The sequence below is a fragment of the Oryx dammah genome, unplaced genomic scaffold (genome assembly GCF_014754425.2).
Source record: "Oryx dammah isolate SB20612 unplaced genomic scaffold, SCBI_Odam_1.1 HiC_scaffold_28, whole genome shotgun sequence".
NCBI lineage: Eukaryota > Metazoa > Chordata > Mammalia > Artiodactyla > Bovidae > Oryx > Oryx dammah.
In genome coordinates this window covers 10967672-10992593 of record NW_024070212.1, presented here as the reverse complement: position 1 = coordinate 10992593, position 24922 = coordinate 10967672, and the positions used below count along the sequence as shown (strand labels likewise).

Sequence of the window (24922 nt, the reverse complement as noted above, 5' to 3'; positions counted from 1 at the left end):
TATTAAAGTGATTTATCTCCTGGGAGACACAATTCAGTGCCTCACAACATTGCCTGTATAAATTATTCAACTTTACATTTCTAGATATCTTTAAACATTTTTGAATATAGTGGTCACTCGGTTGTTTTTTTTTTTTCCCTTCCACAGACTTTCTTATCCCGCTTCATCAAAGTTGCAATAAACCCACAGTTTGATTGGTAGAAGCCTAGTATCTTCAGAGACTGTTACTGAAGTAGAAGTAGAGAACTGATAGTACTAGTATAAGTAGAGTTGAGTATAGCAGATGTAGAAGATGCAGAATGAAAAGAGATAGACAACTTCCTTAACAAGATAAGTAAACGCTTGGGTCCTAGACTCAGTCACTTGATCTCCATATGCCAACCCCTGGAAAAAGGCAAATGGTACAGGCTCCTCAGATATCATAGGGTAAATCCCTTACTGACATCTAGGAATATTCAGTCATGCAGCAATAAACCAAGATTATTTGTTCAAGGAATTTGTTTTTCCGAGTGCCCTTCTGAAAGCATTCTTCATGTCCTTATTCTTGAAGCTGAAAATGAGAGGGCTGAAGAAAGGAGTAATGACAGTGTAGGGGATTGCTATGAGTGTGTCATCTCCCCCTGCTGCTTCTGGCTTCAGATAAACAATAGATGCAAAACCAAAGTAGATGATGACCACTGTGAGGTGGGAGGCACAGGTAGAAAAGGCCTTCTGCTTGCTCTCAGCTGAAGGGATCCTAAGAACAGTAGAGAGAATGAACACATAAATGAGTATGATAAGCAGGAAGGTGTCTATCAAGCCTGACACTGAGATTGCTGTTACAATGAATTCTGTGAGTTCACTGTCTAGACAGGACAGCCTCACAACAGCCCTCATGTGACAGAAGAAGTGTTTGACAAGGTTGGGACTGCAGAAAGAGCTTCTGACTACCATTCCATTCTCTCTCTGTCACAGAGATAAAGAAGCCAGCAGCCTAAGCAGAGACCACAAGTTTTCCACATGCCATATTGGACATAAGCAAAGGATATCTGAGAGGATTGCAGATGGCCAGGAAGCGATCATATCCCATCAAAGTGAGAATGAAACAATTAGTGCCACCAAGTCCCAAGAAGGAACTCATTTGCAAGCCACAACCTATGACTGAAATTTCTGTATTTGATGAGGAGATCTGTCAACATCTTGGGGATCAATGTATAGCAGGTCTCAGAGAAAGAGAGTGCACTAAGGAAAAGGTACATGGGTGTATGGAGATGTCTGTCCAACCAAGTAAGACTCATGTTGGCCAGATTACCTGTGAGGGTGAGAAGGTAGAGGCAAAAGAAAAACACAAAGAGGAATGTCTGTGCATGTGGGTAAACAGAAAAGCCAACAAGAATGAACTCTTCCAGGACTGTTTGGTTGATTTTCGTTGTTTGGACATCTGAAATCTAAAAGAAACAACAAACAAATGTTATATTTTTGATTATTAGTTGACATGTTTTTTTTCTATGAATAAGACAAATGGTTAATGTTAAAATTACAAATTGATTCTTTTTTTTAAATGGACATATAATTAATTTACAATGTTAGTTTCAAGTGTACAGCAAAGTGATTCAGTTTTATATATATGTATATTTATATAAACCATCTTATTCAGATTCTCTTCCATCATAGGTTATTATAAGACGTTGAGTATAATTCCCTGTGCTATAGAGTAGGTTGCTGTTCTTTACAATTTTACATATAATCGTGAAAGTGAAAGTCACTCAGTTGTGTCTGACTCTTTGCAAACCCATGGACTGTATAGTCCATGGAATTCTCCAGGCCAATGGGTAGCCTTTCCCTTCTCTAGGGGATCTTCCCAAGCCAGGGATCAAAACCAGGTCTCCCACATTGCAAGCAAATTATTTACCAGCTGAGCCAGAAAGGAAGCCCATGGGTGTATGTTAATCCCAGACTCAATTTATCTTTCTTCCCCACCCCTGCTATCCCTTTTGGTAATTATAAGCTTGTTTTCTAAGTTTGTGAGTTTACTTTTATTTTTTTGTAAATAAGTTAATTTGTGTCACTTTCTAGAGTCCACATGTAAGTCATATTATGTTTGTCATTTCTGACTTACTTCACTTAATATGATAATCTCTGTCCATCCATAATGATGCAAATGGTATTATTTCACTTTTTTATGGCTTAATTATTCCATTGCATACATGTATGTGCTGTGTTGTGCAAGTCATCTCACTCATATCTGACTCTTTTATCCTTTACTCTGTTGATGGAAATTTAAGGTGCTTCTATGTCTTGGCTAATGTAATTAGTGCATGAATCTTTTCAAATTAACTTTTTCTCTGGATATGGGCTCAGGAGAGGGCTTGCACAATCATATAGTAACTCTAATTTTAGTTTCTTTAAAGAACCTCTATACTGTTCTCTGTAGTGGCTGCACTAATTTATTGGTTTATTAGTTCAGCAAAATAACTGTGTGTATGGACATGGTGGAGAAGGCAATGGCAGCCCACTCCAGTCCTCTTTCCTGGAAAAATCCCAGGGACGGAGGAGCCTGGTGGGCTGCAGTCCATGGGATCGCGAAGAGTCGACACGACTGAGTGACTTCACTTTCACTTTTCACTTTCATGCATTGGAGAAGGAAATGGCAACCCACTCCAGTGTTCTTGCCTGGAGAATCCCAGGAATGGTGGAACCTGATGGGCTGCCATCTATGGGGTCTCACAGAGTCGGACACGACTGAAGCGACTTAGCAGCAGCAGCATGGACATCGTGTATTTTCATTAACTTTTTTCTTCTTTGTTGAGCAACCAATTTCAATTACTTATTATGACTTTTTCTGGCTTATTTTAAAAAGGATTTTCTTATCTGATAACTTAAAAAGGACAGAAACTTCTATGATTCATGTCCAGATAAAGGAAATTCATGTGCATAAGGTGACTCAGAGTTGGATCAGATTCTGAACCCTGAAATCACTGCTCAGTAGTTAATAGAGTCAGAGTCTAACACAATAAATTACACGTATAATATTGTATATAAATATCTAATGAGTGAAGGCTGATATTTGTCTTCTTAGGAATTTGTGGACTACATTTGGCTGATGGCTTATTAAGAGAAGTTCAAAGCTATTAGTAATTCTTGGAGAAGAGAGTTAGGTCTTTAAATGTTAAAAGTAAAGAACTTGCTCTCTTCCTTCTACTCTGAAGAGAGGGAGGGAAGATAGAATACAAAAACCCTTACAATACTTTTGATTAATTCAAATATATGTATAATTGTCAGGTAACAATTGACATTATACCCATGTCTTCAATGCCAAGCTCAGTATATGAACAAGGTAAATGTTAATAAGTTTATGTGTTCTTTGATAATTCTACATCTTATTTAATCTCATCCTCCTTTAACTTCCGCAACATGTTTTTCTCTATATTTAATACATCTCCTCATCTTTGTTTGTATTGACCTGTGATTTTCCCTTAACTACACATCAATATAATTAGTAACTCAATTGTATAGCACACATTTTGTGAATTCTTTTATATGTTCATTAAATTTATTCTTCACAGCACAAAATAAATAAAATAGGACAACTATGAAATGTATAGACCAGGTGTGATTATTTTATTCATTTTTAGAAATAATTGCATCTCTGATGCATCATATTTGTAACAGGAATCAAACTGTTTTGACTTAAATGGTACATTCTTTCTATTTCTCAATATTTTCTCCTTGAGGAAACAGATGATGAGTCATATATATCTGTATTTCTAGGATAATAGAGAGCATTTTAAGAAGAAAATAATTTAGAGTAATTGTTGAATAAGTAAGTTTTTTAAAGTGTTGAATATAAGAAATTTTGATTTCACTTTGTTATTCAGCAATATACAGTGTGTGATCTTGGTTATTAAGATGAATACACTTTTCATTATTCATTAGATTTGGTTCAGGCTAAGATTAAGCATTCTCACAGGAGACTTCTCATTATAGTATTGATTTGCTTTTCTCTAATAATTAGTTATGTAGAGAATCTGGATCATGAAAAAGCAAGAGTGTTCCAGAAAAAACATCTATTTCTGCTTTATTGACTAGGCCAAAGCCTTTGACTGTGTGGATCACAATCAATTGTGGAAAATTCTGAAAGAGATGGGAATACCAGACAACCTGACCTGCCTCTTGAGAAATCTGTATGCAGGTCAGGAAGCAACAGTTAGAACTGGACACGGAACAACAGACTGCTTTCAAATAAGAAAAGGAGTACATCAAGGCTGTATATTGTCACCCTGCTTATTTAACTTCTATGCAGAGTTCATCATGAGAAATTCTGGGCTGGAAGAAGCACAAGCTGGAATCAAGATTGCCAGGAGAAATATCAATAACCTCAGATATGCAGATGCCACCACCCTTATGGCAGAAAGTGAAGAGGAACTCAAAAGCCTCTTGATGAAAGTGAAAGAGGAGAGTGAAAAAGTTGGCTTAAAGCTCAACATTCAGAAAATGAAGATCATGGCATCTGGTCCCATCAGTTCATGGGAAATAGATGGGGAAACAGTAGAAACAGTGTCAGACTTTATTTTTTTGGGCTCCAAAATCACTGCAGATGGTGACTGCACCCATGAAATTAAGAGACGCTTACTCCTTGGAAGAAAAGTTATGACCAACCTAGATAGAATATTCAAAAGCAGAGACATTACTCTGCCAACTAAGTTCTGTCTAGTCAAGGCTATGGTTTTCCCAGTAGTCATGTATCTGAGTGCCAAAGAATTGATGCTTTTGAACTGTGGTGTTGGAGAAGACTCTTGAGAGTCCCTTGGACTGCAAGGAGATCCAACCAGTCCATTCTGAAGGAGATCAGCCCTGGGATTTCTTTGGAAGGAATGATGTTAAAGCTGAAACTCCAGTACTTTGGCCACCTCATGTGAAGAGTTGACTCATTGGAAAAGACCCTGATGCTGGGAGGGATTGGGGGCAGGAGGAGAAGGGGACAACTGAGGATGAGATGGCTGGATGGCATCACTGACTCGATGGATGTGAGTCTGAGTGAACTCTGGGAGTTGGTGATGGACAGGGAGGCCTGGCGTGGTGCAATTCATGGGGTTGCAAAGAGTCGGACACGACTGATCAACTGAACTGAACTGAACTGAGAGCATCTTTTCATGTGATTTTTGGCCATCTATGTCTCATTTGGAGAAATGTCTATTTAAGCCTTCCACCTATTTTTTGACTGGATTTCTTACTTTTTGATATAGAGCTGTATGAGCTATCTGTATATTTTGGAGGTTAATCCCTTGTCAGTTGCTTTGTTTGCAAATAGTTTCTCCCATTTTGTGGGTTGTGTTTTCATTTTATCTATGGGCTCTGGAGCTGCCTTTGTTTGAGTTTAACTAGGTCCCATTTGCTTATTTTGTTTTATTTTCATTCATCTAGAAGGTAGATCCAAAAAGATAGCATCTCACACTGATCCAAAAAGATCAACTCACATCATCAAAAAGTCTGCAAATAATAAATGCTGGAGAGCTTGTGGAGAAAAGGGAACCCTTCTACACTGCTGGTAGGAATATAAATTGTTACAACCACTGTGGAAAACAGTTCTTTAAAAAAAAAAAAAAGTTAAAAATATAAATTCCATATGATCTAGCAGTCTCAGTTTCTGGCATATATCCAGAGAAAACCCTAATCTGAAGGTACATGCACCACGACGTTCATTAAAGCAATATTCACAGTAGGCAAGACATTGAAGCAAAATAAATGTCTTTCAACAGAGAAATGGGTAAAGAAGATGTAGAGTGTATATATATGTATATATGTTTATATATATGTTTATGTATATATATGTGGAATATTACTCAACATTATTGAATATTATTCAATCTCAAAAAAAGATTGAAATAATGCCATTTGTAATAAATGGATGGACCTAGAGATTATCAGAATGAGTGAAGTCATACAAAAAAATACAAATATCATATGATATCACTTATATGTGGAATCTTAAAGAAATGATTCAAATGAACTTATTTACAAAATTAAACAGACTCACAGACTTTGAAAACAAACTTATGGTTAGCAAACAGGAAGCATGAAGGGGGAGGGATAAATTAGAAATTTTAGATTAACACATACTGACTATATAAAATAAATCACCAACAAGAGCCTACTATATTCCACAGGAAATTCTACTCGGTATTCTATAATACCATTATATTCTATAATAACCATATGGGAAAAGAATCTGAAAATGAATGGATTATATATAACAAATCACTTAGCTATACACCTGAAACTAACACAACATTGTAAATCAGCTATACTCCATATAAAATAAAAATTATGTTTTTTGCTTTTGTTTTAAAGATTTTCATGGGAGAATCTCTCTGGTCACTAACAGTGAGAAAAAGCAGTAGCACAATGGTCTAAATTACAAATGTTTCCATGAGTAATTCACAACCTATGGACTCTACCTCATAGGTCCCTTGGACTCTCCTGTCCTTTTAGATCTGACAAGAATTGTATTATTTCATAGTCACAAGGAGTCACATGACCTAATCTTTTATGTGAAGTCTTTTCGCATTCCTGTTTCCTTCTCTCATTGTATCCATACCTTCTTATCTGTGAGTAACTCTCCTCTGAAGAGAAGACTGGAGTATTTCTCTGACTTCTTTCCTAAGCATATATTAAGTTGAAGAATATTGAATTCATCCTTGGGCTACATCAATATAGCTTTTTAGGTAAGCCTCCTAGTATTCAAACACAGCATGAGTTTCCTTGGTGTACAAATCTTCACTTGCAAATAATTTCCCCTATAAATAACTTTCTGAAGCATTCTGGACTGTTTCAAAAGAACTTTATCTCTCTGTCAGAAAATGCTGCTTTCTCTGTTTCTCCCTAAGCCATTGTGAAAACTTCCATCAGTAGAGCAATCTACATACAAAGGTTCTTAAATTCTCATGACTATTCACAGTAAATATGTAATAATGCAATTATTCAGATTATTTAATCACTAAAGGATTAACTAAGTACCACCAAGTGGGAAAATACATACACACATATATAATATATATATATAATTTATGTATATATTTACATTTATTACATGTAATCATAAAAAGAATTTTGTTGTTCTTGTTCAGTCACTCAGTCATGTCCTATTCTTTGCAACCCCATGGACTACAGCACATGAAGCTTCCCAGTCCTTCACTATCTCCCAGAGTTTGCTCAAACTCATGTCCATTAAGATGGTGATGCTAACTATCTCATCCTCTGCTGCCCTCTTCTGCTTTTATCTTCAATCTTTCCCATTATCAGAGTCTTTTTTTTTTTTAATATTTTATGTTTGATGCAGGATACAGGATGCTTGCGGCTGGTGCACGGGGATGATTGAGAGAGATGATATGGGGTGGAAGGTGGGAGGGGGGTTCAAGATTGGGAACTCATGTACACCCGTGGTGGATTCATGTCAATGTATGGCAAAACCAATACAGTATTGTAAAGTAAAATAAAGTAAAAATAAAATTTAAAAAAAATAAAAATATAAAAATAAAAATATTTTATATGATTGTCTCTGTTCTCTTTTATTTTTTTAAATTTTTTCCAGATTTTATTTATTTATTTATTTACAATATTGTATTGGTTTTGCCATAGCTCAACATGAACCCAGTATGTACTTATTATATTGCATACACCTCACCCTACCCTCAGCTATCTCTGAAGTTGTCATTACATCCATTATTTTCTAATTTAATTTGGGATGTGGATCCACTGACAAGAGAAATATGTACTCTTTCCAAGGTTAAGATAAATAATTTATGGAAAATCTAGTGACAATTAATTACGATGAAAAGAGAGTCAAACCATCTAGAATAGTTTCCTACCTTGTTTATTTTATCAAACTTCCAAAGCCTATTCAGAGATAACAGTTACATTCTTCTAAGATAGTCTTCACATTGATATAAACATACTTTGTTCTTCACTCAAAAAGAAGCAAAGATCAACTTATTGTGAAAACCACTGGTCAAAGACTGGATTCTTGACTTTATCACTGATACTTTAGTGACCTCAGGAAAGTCCCTGTACCTTCCGGGTCTGAGTCTCCCCACCTAGGAAGTAAAAAAAGAGGTCCTGGGTTTCTGCACTTCAGCTCTCTATGATTCTGGAGTTTTTTGACAAGAGTTGTGAGGCTAAGCTATGTGTGCTATGATCAGTTTCCAACACTTACTAAATTGCAATAGTTTAGAGCCTTTCTTTCTATCCCTTTAGAAATATTGTCTGATAATTATGAGGGCTTGAGGTTCCTCAGCTCTAGAGGTTTAACCTAAGTTAGGAGACCATGAGGGATTTTCTTTTCTTTCATCAGAGAGAGAGAGAGAGAGAGAGAACTTTCTCAATTTTGTAATTTGTTCTCATTAGTTACAGGGCTTTGTATAACATGTGACTTGAGCACTTCTAGGAATCTTTGGAGATTTAAAGCTTGCAGAGTTCATATTTTGCCCATAACCAAAGCTTCCTGCAACCTTATAAGTTTTATTTTGGCAGGAGGGGAGTAAACTGCATCCTTAATGCTCATTCAATTCACTTTTTCACTACCATAATATTTTCCTTCTTTTTTGTTATGTAAACTTTTAATTTTGTATTTGGGCATGTCCAGTTTGCAATGTTGTGACAGTTTTGGGTGGACAGCAAGGGGATTCAGTCATACATTCTCCCCCAACTCCCCTCCCATTCAGGCTGTCACATAATATTGATCAGAGTTCCATGCGCTATACAAGAGGTCCTTCTTGGCTATTCATTTTAAATATGACAGAATGTACATGTCTATCCCAACTTAGTTCAGTCCAGTTGCTCAGTCATGTCCAACTCTTTGTGACCGCATGGACTTCAGCACGCCAGGCTTCCCTGTACTTCATCAACTCTCAGCCCTTGCTGAAACTCATGTCCATCAAATCGTGATATCATTCAATCATCTCATCCTCTGTCGTCCCCTTCTCCTACTGCTCTTAATCCCTCCCAGCATCAGGGTCTTTTCTAATGAGTCAGTTCTTCACATCAGGTGGCAAAAGTATTGGAGCTTCAGCTTTAACATCAGGGGAGGTGGCCGAGAGGAGCAACCTCACATTTAAGGAGCAGCTGCAGCACAGGTCCAGGAGAACTAGGAGGAGCTACTCCAAGTTCCAGGTCAGGAGGGGCGGCCGTGAGGAGATACCCCTCGTCCAAGGTAAGAGAAATCCAAGTAAGATGGTAGGTGTTGGGAGAGGGCATAGGAGGACAGACACACTGAAACCATAATCACAGAACTCTAGCCAATCTGATCACAAAGGCTACAGCCTTGTCTAACCCAATGAAACTAAGCCATGCCATGTGGGGCCATTCAAGATGGGAAGGTCATGGTGGAGGGGTCTTACAGAATGTGTTCCACTGGAGAATGGAATGGCAAACCACTTCAGTTATCTTGCCTTGAGAACCCCATGAACAGTATGAAAAGGCAAAATGATAGGATACTGAAAGGGGAACTCCCTGGGTCGGTAGATGTCCAATATGCTACTGGAGATCAGTAGAGAAATAACTCCAAAAACAATGAAGAGATGGAGCCAAGCAAAAACAATACCCAGTTGTGGATGTGACTGGTGATAGAAGCAAGGTCCAATGCTGTAAAGAGAAATATTGCATAGGAACCCGGAATGTCAGGTCCATGAATCAATGCAAATTGGAAGTGGTCAAACAGGAGATGGCAAGAGTGAATATCGACATTCTAGGAATCAGTGAACTAAAATGGACTGGAATGGGTGAATTTAACTCAGATCCAATCAGTCCATCCTAAAGGAGATCAGTCCTGGGTGTTCATTGGAAGGAGTGATGCTAAAGCTGAAACTCCAATACTTTGGCTACCTCATGCGAAGAGTTGATTCATTGAAAAAGACTCTGATGCTGGGAGGGATTGGGGGGCAGGAGGAAAAGGGGACAACAGAGGATGAGATGGCTGGATGGCATCACTGACTCGATGGATGTGAGTTTGAGTGAACTCTGGGAGTTGGTGATGAACAGGGAGGCCTGGCGTGTTGCAATTCATGGGGTCACAAAGAGTCGGGCATGACTAAGTGACTGAACTAACTTTCTTTAGGATTAACTGATTTAATCTCATTGCTGTCCAAGGGACTCTCAAGAGTCTTCTCCAACACCACAGTTTAAAAACATCAGTTCTTCAGCGCTCAGCTTGTTTTAGGGTCCAACTCTCACATCCACACATGACTACTGGAAAAACCGTAGCTTTGACTAGACGGAACTTTGTTGGCAAAGTAGTGTCTCTGCTTTCTTATACTGTCTATGTTGGTCATAGCTTTTCTTCCAAGAAGCAAGTGTCTTTTAATTTCATGGCTGCACTAAAGATCTGCAGTGATTTTGGGCCCAAGAAAATAAAGTCTGTCACTGTTTCCATTGTTTTCCCATCTATTTGCCATGAAGTGATGGGATCAGATTCCATGATCTTAGCTTTTTGAAAGCTGAGTTTTAAGCCAGCTTTTTCACTTTCCTCTTACACTTTTATCAAGAGACTCTTTAGTTCTTCTTCACTTTCTGCCATAAGGGTGGTGTCATCTGCATATCTGAGATTATTGTTATCTCTCCCAGCAATCTTGATCACAGCCTGTGCTTCATCCATCTTGACATCTCACATGATGTACTATGCATATAAAATAAGCAGGGTGACAATATACATCCTCGATGTACTCCTGTCCCAATTTGGAACCAGTCCATTGTTCCATGTCCAGTTCTAACTGTTGCTTCTTGACCTACTTACAGATTTCTCAGGAGGGGGGTAAGGTGGTCTTGTATTCCCATCTCTTGAAGAATTTTCCAGTTTGTTGTGATCTACACAGTCAAAGGCTTTGGCATAGTCCATAAAACATAAGTAAATGTTTTTTTAATGTGTTTCTTCTAGTCATTGACTTCTTCCTGGAGTACTGACTAAGAGCTACAGTGTTTAAAAACTGTACTATAGGAGAACTTAGAAAAGTGGAAGGAATAGTATCGTCTTACAAGGATTTATACCTTGGTGTGAAAAATGTTATACACCCAAATTGAATCTGCTAACCCATTCCCAGTAAAGTCAGTGGACTGACTTTTAGTGTGATGAAGGAAAGTGCAGCATTTATTGTAAGGCCAAGCAAGGAGTATGGGTGCTGTGCTTAAAAATCTGAACTCTCCAATAGATTTCAGATAAGAATTTTTAAAGTCAAATTGAGGGAGAGGGTTGCAGAGTGTGTGATCAGCTCATGAACAGTTCTCTGATTTGTTGATGGTGAAATGACAGGGTGATATCATGAAGGTTAACATCATTCATCCTCAGGCTCCATTCAGTTTGGGAGTTACCTGTTTATGGTCATCATGCAATTAATTTCTTCCACATTGTGGGAGTTTTAATATCTGTAAAACAACTCAGGAATGAATGTCAGACACTGTTATCTATGTCCTTCAGGGAGTGAGTAAATAATCTCTGACTCTGCCATGTGGCAAATATATTGTTTAAATTATTATGAGTTCTGATATAATTGTTATTTTTGGTACTACATGTTCATATTATTCCAATTATTAACAATTGAGCCGTCTTTTGTGACTCGGGGAAGATTTTCTACAAATAAGAAGCAGTCAGAGGACATGCTGGGAGGGAAGGCCCTGTATTGTCCTGCTTGATTACAATCTTCCAGTTTCTTTGATATTCCCCAGTCTTCAGGGAAAACAAGTGCAGGGCAAGAAAGAGAATAAAAGTATGGATAGAGATGTTAATATAAATTGGCAGAGGAACTTGGTTTTAGGGGGATTCATTTTTAGAATGAAAGTAGAGCCAATATGAGTGAATTATGCTGCAGTATGCTGAGGACTCAAACAGTGGTCAGACAAAATAAGAGAACATGGACCAGAGTGATTGGAGAAGGTGCCATGGAGAAGTGTTGAGAACACTTGTAAAATAAGAAACGTTGGTATTCTAATTCATGATGGAATAAAGTACATCTTTGTAGTCCAACACTTCCACTGACGTTATGACTACATAAAGTTGGTCAACTAATCATATTTCCAAAGTTGTATGGATATGTATATACATTGATATAGTGACACAGAGATTTTTAAAACCTTTAAAGAATATATATGGATGATCAAGGATCATTTGAAAATATACTAAGCTTTATGAGTTTTTAGAAAACACAAATTAAAAGCACATTGCAATTTTACTACAGAACTATTAGAGTGTCTTTAAAAAAATGATTGGTCATACCAGTATTAGTGACGATTTGGAAAAACTGTAACTCGACTTCCGTTGTCAATATAAAAATGACAAAATATACAGGAATTTTGGTGAACATCTTGGCAAATTTTTAAAAAGTTCAGTTTACTCACATCTTAGACTAAATGTTATATATTTGTTTCCCCCTCTAAATAAAACCAAATAACTTGGGAATAATTCAACAGATAACTATAAATGATTCTGAAAAGTGAAAAGGAGAATATGAATTGGCTAGGGACTTCAGGACTTGAAGGTACCACAATGAGTTCCCAAATATTTTATTAGTATTTTGTCCCTCACTAGTTCTATGTGAAACTAGGAAAAGAGTAAAATTGATTCCCAACTTCATTATAGCTTTAATGCAATGCTTTTCTTTTTCTTTTTTTTTAAATCTCATTCAGTCTTTTTTTTTTTTTTTTTTACTTTACAGTACTGTATTGGTTTTGCCATACATTGACATGAATCTGCCACACATCTGGGCAAGCTGATAAAAAATCCAGTGATCCAACCATGAAAGCTTCTGCATGGATAATACTCACTTTGTATTCCCTCAAGTTGTCACAAAAATGCCAAACTAGTCTCTTTTTCCCACTTCTGAGGTCATTTAAAATATCTCTTTGGGAAATGCCCTTTATATTGAGAGTCATCCATTCTTTATAAGAGGAGGTAAATAATCTCTCCATATGAAATTTTTTTATATTGCATATATTGATATTTTATATACTTCTGTAGCTCATTTAAAAATATTTATGGAATTTAAATGCATAAGTAATTTGTTTCCTTGCATTTTTACATTTAAAACTTGTCTTTTATTTACTCTATGAACTTTGTTGGTATTTGTATATATATAAACTATAAACATATTTTTATTTTACATATGTACTTATCACTTTTTAATTGATCATCTTATCAAAGTTCTCTGCAACAAAAATGTTTATAGGTTGATTTTTTAAAATGTTTTAATATATTTTGGGTAAGAGAGAAATGTTAATAAATGTAAATAAAACTTTGATATAAAGTTATCCCTAAATAAAAATGATGCTTTGAAAATTTACCTCACATGTCCATGACTAATATTTCTCTTTGCTGAAAAAAAATTGATCTGGATCATTTTCATTCCAATTTTTTATAAATAAAGATAGCTCAATGTTCTGAATTTCTTCTAAGCTATATTTCATTAATAGCCCAATGGTTATCATTAAATGTGACTTTTAACAGCTTATTGGAGAACAGTATCTTTACTTCCTTTTTGTATTATTTTTAAAAACAATGATGTGAAATTTACTGGGCTTGCAAAAAACTCATTGCCTATCATTAATATTCAACTTTTCAACTTCTGAGAAATACTATCATGATAGAATTTTCAATTATAATTATCATTTGAAACATTTTATAAGCATCAGTTCTTCAGTGCTTTCCCTTCTTTATGGTCTATATCTCCCATCCATACATGACTACTGGAAAAACCATAATTTTGACTACAATGACCTTTGTTGGCAAAGTGACATCTCTGCTTTTTGACATACTGTCTAGGTTTGTCATAGCTTCTAAGTGCACAACTTTATGTCTGCTTTTGTATACACTGTAGTGTGGTAATCACCAAAATTTTAATTTCTGTTTATCAGCATGCAGTTCTTTCCATTTACCCATTTTTCCTCCTTTTGGCTGCTTTCCATCTGGTAACCACTATTGTTTGGACTGGTTTGTTCATTTATTTTGCTTATTTGTTTGTTCTTATATTTCATATCAAAAGCTTTTAAAATGAGAAAATATACAAAATGACAGTTGAGACACAACTGAGGTTATAATAAAATGGGATTGTTTCATACCACATACGTCATATTTTAGGAACTATCATATCAATTTTTATGCTTGATTTAAACTATACTTGCCATAAAAAATGGAAATAAGTATTCATTTAACGATAGTCATAAACAGAAAATCATGACTCATCAAACCATTGAACTTCATATTTCACTTTAAAAAATCATAAACAGATATAATTTTATAATGTATATTTTTTCCAAACAAATATTTAAAATGCTTTCTTCAATGTAAAGTCATTATCCAAGAAGATTTGTCAATCTATGCCAAAACCAATACAGAATTGTAAAGTAAAAATTAAAAATAAATAAATAAATTAAAAAAAAAAATTGATATTCAGTAGTTTATCAAAATTGTCATGGTATCTTACTTTACTTCCTTAATCATGTTTTTGTTTAGCTTTTTAAAAGTTATTTGAGTATATTTATAATAGATACTTGGAAGTTTTTGACTTTAAAATATAGTCATACTCATGAACAGTTTTTATTTTTACCTCATTTGTTTTTCTGATAATGGGCAATGTCTTCCTATTTCTTTCCATGTCTCCTATTTTTGTTGTTGTTATTCATGATGAAAACTAAATATTTTAGATAATACATCTTAGAAACTCTGGTCTTTGTTCCTCCTTCTTCAAACACACACAAACACTTCACCTTTCTTCTGTTATTCACTTTTATATCTGGTTAGTGACTGACTTGATATTTTATCAAATTATAGCCCCCTTCTAAAGTGTTAGGTCTCTGATGTTATTCTTCAAGGGCCAGTTTGGTAAAGCTCATGATCACCTCGGATGAAAGTGGTTTTAATAACACTCACTTTGAATGTCTTTTTCCTAGCCATATACGCCTACTAACTTGATGATTGCTTTATTTCTTCAACTTTATCCTGTAATATAATTTGCTCCATAAAAGAATAAAACAAATTCTGCCCCCTTTAGGGGAATAGATCCTGAGATCAGTGTTTGAGATTTATTCTGACCCAGGGAGGACTCCACCTGCCTGTCTCTTTCCCTTATATAGATAGCTCCTTGGATGAGGCCGAGACATTGAGGTAGAGCAGACAACTGGGGACATTGACCAACATGACTGAAACTTCCAGCAGTCTTTTATCAGTTCAGAGTCTCCTCTGTGCTCTCATAGATCTGTGAAAAATTTAATCTGTGTTATATCATAATTGTCTGTCCCTACACAAGAAGAATGTGAGTTTCTTAAGAGTAAAATCTATATATTTTGTGTTTTTGTTTTCACCATGGTACAGCACATTCTTGAACACTTAATTCTAAATATCTAGAGAAAAAAGAAATGGCCACTTTTTGCATTAGGTGGAGAACAGAAGCCACTTATCTTCTGTTTTATACCTTTACTGATTCCTTATTTTAATACTTTATTGACAGACAGGAGTATATATCTAACAGTTTTCCATTAAAACTTTCCTAGTAAGAAAAATTTGAAATGTCTAATTAGAAACAGGGCCAAAAAAAAGTCTTTTAATCTTAACCCCTCTCTTAGGTTGTTGAAGGAACATATAGTCTAAAGGGGAAAAGGCGAGTTTCACATGTATTCTGAAGTATGGAGTTACAGTTATTCATTTAATTGCCATATGCTAATACTCTGTTTGAAGATTCTGCAATCTATCTATCTATTACACTATTAGTGAATATTTAAGTAATTCTCAGCTTTGAATTATTGCAAATATTGCTTCTATGAACACTATAATATATGTCTTATGGTACACTTGTGCATACAATGACCTAGAAGGTATACCTAAGAGTAGAAAACTGGGCCATGAGGTAAGAGTATCTACAAAATAAGTGTATAATAGCATAGTGCATTCTAAAGTACCTGGATCAGTATACCTTGTCACCAGAACCATAAAAGAGTTCTTGTTAATCCACAGCTTCATTCACTTGTGAATCCATTCTTGAAATTTAAAACAAATAAGAGGCTGTGTTGTGGTATTTCATTGGGATTTTAATGTTCATTATCATCCTTACTAATGAGATTAAACACATTTTCACAGGTTTATTGGACATTGCAGCATTTTCTTTTATGAAGGATCTATTTATAAGTCTTGACCATTTTTACTATTGACTGGATTGTCGATTGTTTTATTTTTGCTAGTGATTTTTGTATACACTGTGTAAGAGCCTTTTCCCAAAAATAGATGAGGCATCCATTTTCTCTCATTCTATCGATTTATTTATTTACTTGTCATATTGTAAAATAAAACATCGATACAGAACATCAACCAAACAAATCCATAGTGAAGTGAAGTCACTCAGTCGTGTCCGACTCTTTGTGACCCCATGGACTGTAGCCTACGGGGCTCCTCCGTCCATGGGATTTTCCAGGCAAGAGTTCTGGAGTGGGCTGCCATTTCCTTCTCCAGGGAAACTTCCCGACCCAGGGATCGAACCCAGGTCTCCTGCATTGTAGGCAGACGCTTTACCTTCTGAGCCACAAGGGAAGTCCATAACTTAGTGAATTTTTGTGAGGCCAACATCTCTATAAATACTACTCAGAACAAGAAAAGAAACTTTTCTAGCCAGGAATCCCTCCAGGTATCCCTCTGTATTACAGTCCCCCATCCTCCAAAATTAATCACTATTCCCAATTTTACATTAATTAGTTTCTTAATTTTCTTTTTAGTTTTATGAGTCTTACCTATCTTTTTGCTGAATGGTGCTTTTTAGATGAACAAAATTTCTCAAGTTCAATGTAATTTCTTTCATTTCCAAATAAGAGTATTTTGTCCAGTTTAAGCAACCTTTTCTTAATCTAATGTTATTGTGAAGGTATATTTTTACATCATCCTTTAAGAAATTCATTGTTTGCACTTGAAATTTAGGCTTTGATACTCAGAAATTATTTTTTGCTGTGTATGTATAGGCTTTCTTTTTTTGTATATGAATATTCTATTTTCCTAGAATAAGTTTTTGAAAAGTTGCTGTTTTCTCATTGCTATACAGTTATATTTGTTCAAGCAAGTTTTCAGGTGTGCATGTTCAGCAGCTCTCCCTTCTTGTCTTTTGGTTTGTATGTCACCTGGGTCAGTAGTTGCATAATTCTTGCTGTTCAGGCTAATTAAATTATGCCTGACTCTTTGCAACCTTGTGGACTGCAACATGCCAGGCTCCTCTGACCTCTACTATCATGCAAAGTTTGTTCAAAGTTGAATCCATTGAGTCGGTGATGCTTTCTAACCATCTCATCCTCTTCTGCCTCCTTCTCCTTTGTCTTCCTTTTTCCCAGGATTAAGATGCTTTCCAATGAATTAGCTAGCTCTTCACATCAGGTGGCCAAAGTATTGAACCTGCATAATCTGCATATGTGAGGTGGGTGATATTTCTCCTGGCAATCTTGAATCCAGCTTGTGATTCACCCAGCCTGATATTTAACATGATGTAATCTGCATATAAGTTAAGTAAGCAGTGACAATACATAGTTTTGTTGTAGTTCTTCTTCAAATGTTGAACCAGTCAGTTGTTCCATGTCAGTTTCTAACTATTACTTCTTGACCTGCATACAGGTTTCTCAGGAGACAGTTAAGGTAGTCTGGTACTCCCATCTCTAAAGAATTTTCCAAAGTTTGTTGTGATCCACACAGTCAAAGTGTTTATCATAGTCAATGAAATAGAAGCAGATTTATTTTTTCTGGGATTCCCTTGATTTTCTATGATCCAATGGATGTTGGTGATTTGATCTTGATTCCTCTGCCTCTTTGAAACCCAACTTGAACATCTGGAAGTTCTTAATTCACATATTGTTGAAGCCTAGCTTGAAGAACTTAAGCCAGAACCTTGCTAGCATATGAAATTAGTGCAATTATATGGTAGTTTGAGCATTATTTGGCATTGTCCTTCTTTGGGATTGGAATGAAAACTGACCTTTTCCAGTCCTGTGGCCACTGTTGAGTTTTTCAAATTTTCTGGCATATTGAATGTGGCACTTTCACAGCATAATCTTTCAGGATTTGAAATAGTTTGACTGAAATTCCATCATATTCATTAGCTTTGTTTGTAGCAATGCTTCCTAAGGGCCACTTGACTTCATACTTCAGGATGTCTAGCTCTAGGAGAATGACCACACCACAATAGTTATCCAAGTTATTAAGACCTTCTGTGTTTACTTGCTACCTCTTCTTAATCTCTTCTGCTTGTTAGGTTCTTGCAGTTTCTGTCCTTTATTGTGCACATATTTGCATGAAATGTTCTCTTGGTATCTCTAATTTTCTTGAAGAGATCTCTAGTATTTCCATTCTACTGTTACCCTCTATTTCTTTGCATTGTTCAGTTAAGAAGGCTTTCTTATCTCTCTTTGCTATTCTTAGGAAATATGCATTCAGTTGGGTGCATCTGTCCCTTTCTCCTTTGCCTTTTGCTTCTTTTCTTTTCTCAGCTATGTTAGGCCTCCTCAGACAACCACTTTGCCTTCTTGCATTTCATTGTCATCTCCACTGTATAACCATAAGATATTTGATTTAGGTCATACCTAAATGGACTAGTGGTTTTCCCTTCTTTCTTCAAATTCAACCTGAATTTTTCAATAATGAGCTGATTATCTGAGCCACAGTCAGCTTCAGGTCTTGTTCTTGCTGACTGTATAGAGCTTCTCTATCTTGTTACAAAGAATATAATCAATCTGATTTCTGTATTGACCATCTGGTAATGTCCATGTATATGGTCCTCTCTTGGGCTGTTTGTAAAGGGTGTGTGCTATGACCATGGTGTTCTCTTGACAAAACTGTTAGACTTTGCCCTATTTCATTTTGTACTCCAAGGCCAAACTTGCCAGTTTATCTCTTGACTTCTTACATAATTAGTTGTAAAATTAGTCTTGATATTTAGTAAAACAATTCATGTTAATTTGTTTTTCATGAATGTCTTGGCTATTTCAAATCCATATAAATTTGAAATTATTAATACCTCGTAGTTTTCACATACAAAAAAGGAAACAATTGGAGTCTCCATTGGGATATTTTTGGAACATACATCTGTATGGAGAGCACTGATATCTGTAAATTATTGAGTCTTCTAACCCATGATATTACATATGTCATAATTTCCATAGTCTTTTAAAATATATTTTAATAATGTTTTAAAGTTTTCTCTGTTTAGGTCTTGCATGCTTTTATTTCTAGTTTTGATATTTTTGAAGCTTCAATATATGGTTCATTTTAAAATCTCATAGTCTAACATTTGCCAATTAAATGGAATGCAATTAATTTATTCATACTCATGTGTACTGCAGTATGCTGATGATGAATTCTATGAATTTATAAGTAGCTATTTTGGATATTCTATTTATCATATATTTCATGAGAAATGATCATTTGCCTTCCTTGATAACCCTAGTGCCAAATAAGTTGGAGTGTGTTTACTCTTTTTAATTCCATGAAAGATTTTGTGGAAATTTGGAAATTTGCATGATATTTCCAGTGAATGTTTCAAATATGTGTTTTTGAAGGCTATATATTTTCATCCAAACAGTCCTTTCAGTTCAAATCAGTTTTTCTTCTATCCAAGAAATTTCTTATTCAATTCATTGTTTATGGGTTTGAGTGGACTCCAGGAGTTGGTGATGGACAGGGAGGCCTGGCGTGCTGCGGGTCAAGGGGTCGCAGAGTCAGGCACGACTGAGCAACTGAACTGAAATGAACTTTGACTTCTAAAGATATAAGTATTTCCAACTTCCACTTCTTCCCAGTTAATACTTATTCCTTGCTTAAAATTGCATAATAAATACATAACCAGGAGTCCCTACCACAATCACCTTGTCAAATATATGCAGGATAATTAGTACAAATTCAAGTCCTGGAACTTAAGTCTAGACTTACTATCATAGATACTACTCTCACCATGAGCAGGTAGGTTGCTAGCATTTATGTACAAGATTTTACAGCCTCTCTAAATTGAACAACCAGTTCTGAGGGGTGGGAAAAAAGTAGAAAAAACATACATTACTGAGCTACTGACCACAGATGTAGAGGCTAAATATTCTGCCTGCATATGTGTCCCAAAAATGGTCCCTGAGAAGAAAGTAGAGTTGTAGCAAGAGGTAACCTTAATCAGGGTAAGTACCTAATAATTTTCATCCATTTCTTACTTACCTTTATAACAACCTCATAATTAATGGAATTTGGAAATTATTACAACACTGCGCATACATTTTATATATGCAAACCACAAGTACAGTAGTTGTATCCTTCAAGAGCAGACACATTAGCAGCAGAACTGAGAAAAAGATTCAAAAAGCCTCAAGGCTTGTAGAAATTCACAGAAAGATCATTTGCTATATAACTGTGATACATAACTCCCACAGTATTTCTTATTTTCTTCTGGATAATACAAAGATTTGATATTGTTTTTATCTAGTTTCCTTCATTACACACTTTATATCTGCCAGAATTAATCCAAAGCAACTTTTATTGCGGTAACCAGCAACAACAGGACATGATCTGGTTTTTAAACATTTGTTATTTAATACTTTCATCTTACAGAAAAAAAGAGGTTATTTCTAGACATGAATATGAATTTCCCCAGGAAAGAACATGTAGGCTCTACTGTCCTACTTATTTGAATCAATATTCGAAAATATCTTGTATATACATTTAGAAGCTAGCATCTGAGAATCATTGAAGGAAAATGTTATGAACAGTGTTATCAAAAACTTTTCATACTTGGTATGACATGGGAATAAAAAACATAGATTACCAATTCAGATATGCATGGATATAAGTTTTTTTTATTACTCTACAGTGTATCTTCTATTAGAAATGGTTTCTCTTGTGGGAGGTTCACACCAGTGCCTCACAACATTACCTAGAAAAATTCTTCCACTTTTATATCTCTAGTTATTTTATACCATCTATTAGTGTAGTGATCATAGGTGTTGGCTTTGTCAATCTTGCTTTTCCCACTTTATCTAATGTCAGAACACCTAGTGATTGATTGGCAGAATCCTAAAATCTGCAGGGACAGATAGCAGAAGTTCTCAGGGTGATAATGCAGATGACACCACCCTTATGACAGAAAGTGAAGAGGAACTAAAAAGCCTCTTGATGAAAGTGAAAGAGAAGAGTGAAAATTGGGCTTAAAGCACAACATTCAGGAAACAAAGTTCATGGCACTGATCCCATCACTTCATGGGAAATAGATGGGGAAACAGTGGAAACAGTGTCAGACTTTATTTTTGGGGCTCAAAAATCACTACAGATGGTGATTGCAGCCATGAAATTACTTCTTGGAAGGAAAGCTATGACCAACCTAGATAGCATATTGAAAAGCAGAGACATTACTTTGCCAACCAAGGTCCATCTAGTCAAGGCTATGATTTTTCCAGTAGTCATGTATGGATGTGAGAGTTGGACTGTGAAGAAAGCTGAGCTCTGAAGAATTGATGCTTTTGAACTGTGGTGTTGCAGAAGACTCTTGAGAGTCCCTTGAACTGCAAGGAGATCCAACCAGTCCATTCTAAAGATCAGTCCTGGGTTTTCATTGGAAGGAATGATGCTAAAACTGAAAGTCCAGTACTTGGCCACCTCATGTGAAGAGATGACTCATTGGAAAGTCTCTGATGCTGGGAGGGATTATGGCAGGAGGAAAAGGGGACGACAGAGGATGAGATTGCTGGATTGAATCACCTACTCAATGGACGTGAGTTTGAGTGAACTCCAGGAGTTGGTGATGGACAGGGAGGCCTGGAGTGCTGCGATTCATGGGGTCACAAAGAGTCAGACACGATTGAGTGACTGAACTGAACTGAACTGAACTGAAGATTAAGCAACAATTAGAACTGGACATGGGACAACAGATTGGTTCCAAATAAAAAAGGGAGTACTTCAAAGCTGTATATTGCCACCCTGCTTATTTAACTTATATGCAGAGTACATCATGAGAAATGCTGGGCTGGAGGAAGCACAAGCTGGAATCAAGGTTGCCGGTAGAAATATCAATACCTTAGATACGCAGATGACACCATCGTTATGGCAGAAAGTGAAGAGGAATTAAAAAGCCTCTTGATGAAAATGAAAGAGGAGAGTGAAAAAGTTGGCTTAAAGCTCAACATTCAGAAAACGAAGATCATGGCAGCCAGTCCCATCATTTCATGGCAACTAGATGGGGAAATAGTGGAAACAGTGTCAGACTTTATTTTGGGGGGCTCCAAAATCACTGCAGATGGTGAATCCAGCCATGAAATTAAAGACACTTACTCCTTGGAAGAAAAGTTATGACCAACCTAGATAGCCAGTCCAAGTTCAATGCATGATACTGGATGCTGGGGGCTGGTGCACTGAGACCACCCAGAGGGATAGTCTGGGGAGGGAGGAGGGAGAGGGGTTCAGGATGGGGAACATGTGTATACCTGTGGTGGATTCATGTTGATGTGTGGCAAAACCAATACAATATTGTAAATTAATTAACCTTCAATTAAAATAAATAAATTTATTTTTAAAAAAGATAGCATATTATAAAGCAGAGACATTACTTTGCCAACAAAGTTCCATCTAGTCAAGGCTATGGTTTTTCCAGTGGTCATGTATGGATGTGACAGTTAGACTGTGAAAAAAGCTGAGCACCGAAGAATTGATGCTTTTGAACTGTGGTGTTGGAGAAGACTCTTGAGAGTCCCTTGGACTGCAAGGAGATCCAACCAGTCAATCCCAAAAGAGATCAATCCTGGGTGTTTATTGGAAGGACTGATGCTAAAGCTGAAACTCCAGTACTTTGGCCACCTCATGCAAAGAGTTGACTCATTGAAAAAGACCCTGATGCTGGAAGGGATTGGGGGCAGGAGTAGAAGGGGACGACAGAGGATGAGATAGCTGGATGGCATCACTGACTTGATGGACATGAGTTTGAGTAAACTCCAGCAGTTGGTGATGGACAGGGAGGCCTGGTGTGCTGTGATTCATGGGGTCACAAAGGGTCGAACACGACTGAGCAACTGAAATGAACTGAAGATTAAGCATTCTCTGGGTAGAATCAGTCTGGTCACTGAGACTGAGAGGCAGCAGGTAAATGGTCTAAATTAAAATACTTCAGGGAATTAATCTACCTCAGACTCTGCCTTATAGGTCCATTGAAATCTCATGAATTCTCTTGTCCTCTTAGACCTGACAAAACCTTTATTCTTTCAGAGTTATACATGAATCACAAGACCTAATCTTGTCTATGAACCTTTTCGTCTTTCCTGTTTCCCTCACTCACTGTATCCACACTTTCTTATTTGTGAGCAATTTTTTCCCAGATAGAAGCTTAGGGTATTTTTCTGCCTTTCTGCCTAAAGATACATTATGAGGGACAGTGTCTACATTATCTTTGGGCTTTCTCATGAGGCTTTAGGCAAGCTTCCTTAGTACTCAAACTCAATGTGTGTCTCCTAGTGATCCAATCCCAGACTTGCAGGTAATTTTAGCACTTTCCCATATAAACAGCTTACTGAAGGACTCTGAACTATTTCAAAAGACTTCCTCTCCCAGTCAGACCACACTGAGTCCCAATATGCCTCTGTTTATTCGTAAGTCATTGTGAAAAATCTAGAGAGCAATTCTTAAGATGGTTAATAGTAAATATATAATTAAGAAATTATATGGATTGTGAAACTAAAGGATTAATAAGTATCCAAAGGTGAATTATATATTTTTATATTTATTACATGTATATGTATTGCCATTTATTAATATATAAACATTAATTACTTATTAATATTTATATATTGTTTATATATAAATTATTTATAGTTAATATATTTTGTATGCATGTATGTGTGCTGTGTCACTTCAGTTGTGTCTGAATCTCTGCAACCCTATAGCTCCTCTGTCTATGGGATTCTCCCAGCAAGAATACTGGATTGTGTAGCCATGCCCTCCTCCAGGGGATCTTCCTGACCCAGTGATCAAACTCACATTTCTTGTGTCTCCTGCATTGGCGGGAGGATTGTTTACCACTAGTGCCACCTGGGAAGCCCACATATTTTGCATATATATATATATATATATATATATTCAAAGCAATACCTGGTATCCCAGCTGGAAAAAAAAAATCAAATCTTTTTCTAGTACATAACATGAAAAACAGCAGGATTTCATACATTAGGCCATATTTCCTTCAAAATTGCCCAGAAAGCTTATTTTCCAAGCCATAGTTAAATACAGAAGCATTTTGGAAATGTTATTAGTCAGCAATTCAAATTCCAAGGCAAGCTCTTTATTTTCTTTCCATAATTCTGTGAAAAACACTTGATTTGTTTGCAGCAGTACAGTCTGAATGTCAGACCACTCCCCCTTCTGGTTTATTTTGAATATATATATTTGGGAGGGGGGGTGGTGAGAACACTATACTCTCCCTACCCTCAGTTATCTCTCAAGTTGTCTCTAAATTAACATCTCATATTTAATCTGCAATATGGATTTACTGACAAAAGTAATATATACCCTTTCGAAAGTCAAAGAGAAATGGTAAGTTGGAGAAAATGTAGTGATTATTAATCATGAAGAAAGAGTCTAACCATTAACAGCAGTTTCCTACCTTCTGTATTTTACCAGGGCTCCAAAGCCAATTTAGTTCTACAGGTATATTCTTCCAAGATAGCCTTTATATTGTTGGAAGCATGCTTTATTCTTTGGTCAAAGAGGCAAAGATCAACTTAGCATGAGAAAGCACTGGCCAAAGACACTAGATTCTTAACTTTTTCACTGCTACTTTAATAATCTTGGGAAAATGCCTGTGCCTTTTGCATCCAAGTTTCCCCACCTGGGAAGTGAGGAAAACAATCCCGATTTTGTACATGTCAAATTTCTATGGCTCTAAAGTTTTTATTTATTTTTTTTCTTTTAGCTCCAGATTTTATA

The 24922-nt window shown here is 36.2% G+C and overlaps 1 pseudogene; it reads right to left on the bottom strand.

Annotated features, from left to right (window-relative positions):
- Nucleotides 1-480: 480 nt before the first annotated feature.
- LOC120855436 lies at nt 481-14911 on the bottom strand (annotated as a pseudogene).
- Nucleotides 14912-24922: the final 10011 nt, after the last annotated feature.